A 3542-nucleotide genomic window follows, 5' to 3' on the forward strand; every position below is an offset into this window, starting at 1 on the left:
TAAGAATAGATCCTTTACAAATGTCTTGTAAAAGGAAAAGTTTATTATCTTTGTTATATTTTGAGTACTTCATTTTTCTAGTGATTATTTGAAAATGTTCAAATGATTTTTAGCAACTCTTCTCCTAGGGGAAGCTGTCTTTTATTATAATTTTTTGAGCTAGGAGGAAATATTAGATAATTTTCACAGTCTTGACAGGAACACAAGAAAGTGTGGGATAATAAAAATTTGGAAATTGCTGTTTATTGATAAAATATATTTACATCCCACTTCCTTTATTCTTGAAGCTCAACAGCTGTTCAATACTATACAGTAATGTTTATTGTGCTGTGGTCAGGGGCAGGAAATACACGTTTTGACTGGATCTACCAAATGTCTTTTGTTAATCAAAATGTGAATATCTGAGATTGAATGTGGAAAGCAGGACTGTAACATCTGCTTGTGTTAAAATTTCAGCAAAATTCTTTTACAGCTTCAAGAGCACAAACTGTGTCCTTATATCTCAGTCAAGATARCACTCAGATATGGCACTGGTTCAGTGCCAGTGTGGCTTTTTTACTCATTAGCCTGCTTTGGTACTTTTTAGCTTGTGACATGTTCGCCGAATAAAATTGAGTATCTGCAGGTGAGAAGAGCAGAAGACTTCTGGAGAAAATAGGAAAACACATCAGTCACTGACTAATTAATTTATTAATTTATGCAATTATGCACCAATGCGTTTCTCTTTCATATGTGTGCAGATTGCCTATTAATGTTAACGGGAACTCCAGAAAATATACCCTTTGGTGTCCCTGGTGCTTTTCCAGCTGCAAAGATAGCACTTTGATATAATGTTCTCAGTTCTTATCAGTTTCAAGGAGTATTCAGAAAATGCAGTTATTTACATGTCTAAATGTAATTTGGGTACCTAATTAAGTAAGTGTGGGTAAGTTTCAGATTGGAAGTTGTAACTTAGTAAGTTAGGTGAGAATTTAACTTCCTCCGTCTGACAGAATGAAAGGAATCTACAGATGGCAGTTTTATATATATACATATATATGTATGTATGTATATATGTATGTGTGTATATATATATAAAAATAAAAAAAAACTCATAATATCACTCTCAAATATCTAAGCATCTATAATATCCGCTTTGTAGAAACACTAGTATCCAAGGGTCCTATTCATCTTCAAAGACTACTACTTTTGCCCTTATTTGAACCTCAAAGACTCTGAACTAGGACTACTGAAGTTAATAGCGCTGAAGTCGATAGCTGCAATGAATTGCACGGAGGTCAGTAGCATTGCGCTACTGTAAAACTGACATAATCACGAGGATAATCTGTATCTTTAGCTGCCAGCGGTCTTTTGTTCTACCTCCTCCGACTGACAATGACTGTGCGAAGCTTGGAGTCCCTGGCAAAGCCRTGCAGTGCAGATGGGGACAAAGAAAACCTGAAACAAAGCGTACAGTCAAGCTCGTAAATCTCTGCTGAGACTGATAAACAAGAAGATGATCTACCTGAGAGGCAATTATAAGTCAATAATATGGCTAAGTAGCCATATTCACACGGAGATTACAAGTAAACAGGCTCCTGAAAACAACTTTTAAAGAAAGTTTAAAGTCAGGAGTTAAATGAGAGAGAACAAGAACATGACAAAGTTACGATAGCTTATATAGAATGGATGACCTGAGAAAAGTGGTTCTGGGCACATTGCTTCAGCAAATGTCATATTTCTACAAAAATGGCTGTTAAGTGTGAGCACTCAACCGTGTGATTTAAGGGAAAGTGAAGGTTGCTGGTTACAGCTGGAGTATTAATACTTCACAGGATTGAGGTCATAATGTTTTGTCCGTCTTCTTCTACTCACACGACTCTAGTATGTTTGACACGTTTCTCCAGAGAACCGCGGTGTACTGYTGCTTACTGTATTTTATAATTTAAATGGGTGCACAGCAGGACTCGCCGGGGGGAAGTCACTGTGCCAAGTTTCCCTTGTGAAGTTTTTTGTCATGATTCAGCCAACGTTGTGAGCAAGCCCCAGTTCTGGTGTATGAATGAGGCTTCGCTGACTTTAGTGGAGCCAGAGCGAGTTACATAGCAAGTGGTCTGACCTTATCTGTCAACAAGARGCATATCATGATCGTAACCTCTTTACTATTCTGGACTTTTAATAGACTCGCCTGTTACTACACAGTGGGAGCATTAGCAATTTCTGTTGTAGATCATCGCATTATACATTAAGCAGGACAGATCTTCACCATGAAAAGTATTAAGAGAGAAATTGCTCTAGTTTAAAAATAATTTCCACAATATAAAAAGAAGTATGTCTGAAACTTTAGGAAAATCTATTCTCTGTGTGCARTTAAATTATTTATAAGGTATATAATTAATATGTTCGGTGATTTTGGTAAAGAGGCTTAGCTTTTAATCCTTCTTTAAAGATAAGAGATCACAGAAGTAAAATGCAAATTTGAGGTTTTATTTTATGTTTATACAATAATATCAAGCTCTTTTCACTGTGGATGAATATTATAAAAACAACAGAAATCCAGCAATTCTCATATGCTAATGATTACATTATCAATGCAAGAAAATTCCTCAGCACAGTGCTGAAAGAATTAGTAGTAACAACTGTCTGAATCTGTGGTATAGCAGATGAGATGTTGAAATAACTTGGTTACCCATAGGTAAGTTGGATAGCTAATAAATGTTCTAAACAAATGCTCCAATGCGTTTGTTTAAGGAAAAACTGTCACAGTTTTGGAGGCAATAGAGGCCCCAAATAATGCCAAACTGCCAGTTTCATTACACAAGAGCAGAGAGAGTAAGAGAGAGAGTGGACAGACAGACAGACACCAGAGTCTCTCATGCCCTGTGGCATCATGCTCTGTAAATATATACAAGAAGAGATGAGCATGGCATGACTATGGTTTGCAAAATGTGCAAATCTAGTGGTCATACACTTGGATTAGGGATTNAAAAAAAAAAAAAAAAAAAAAAAAAAAAAAAAAAAAAAGCCAGTGCCAGAGGAAATGATGGGGTTGTGAGGTATGGGATCTGACTGATCCGTGCTTACCCGCAGACACATTCTCTCAAGTTTCAGAGTGGGGTAAAAATTTCAAGTGATGTTATGCATGCATTTGCCTGTGATGTACATGTGTGCCACTCACTGTTGTTGAATCTCACAGTTAGCTTTGTAGAGTAAATCAGTTTATAGAAACAGGCAACCTGCTTGGTGAATTAATGACATCTAATTTCTTACTGATTCACATATTGCATCCTTCTCCTCTCCCTTATTGCAATAAAGCAGCTTTCTCCCAAGCCTCCTACAACCATATCCTTTTGAATCACTTCCCTTGGCAAGCATTTCCTTCAAACACCACCTTGTGCCCATGGCCACCGGTGTAGGAGATGCCCTGGTCACAAGGCACCATGTGCAGGGCAGCTCCCAGCTCTCTGCCTGCTGCCTGAAGAGGAGGTGACCGAGCTGCAGAAGTCACCCTTGCCTCACCCTAAAAGGAGGCTGCACGTAGCTCTTACTCTTCTAGTTTGCTG

The sequence above is a fragment of the Rhea americana genome, unplaced genomic scaffold, assembly GCF_003343005.1.
Source record: "Rhea americana isolate MKP2758 unplaced genomic scaffold, rheAme1 scaffold_6, whole genome shotgun sequence".
In the NCBI taxonomy this organism is placed as follows: domain Eukaryota; kingdom Metazoa; phylum Chordata; class Aves; order Rheiformes; family Rheidae; genus Rhea; species Rhea americana.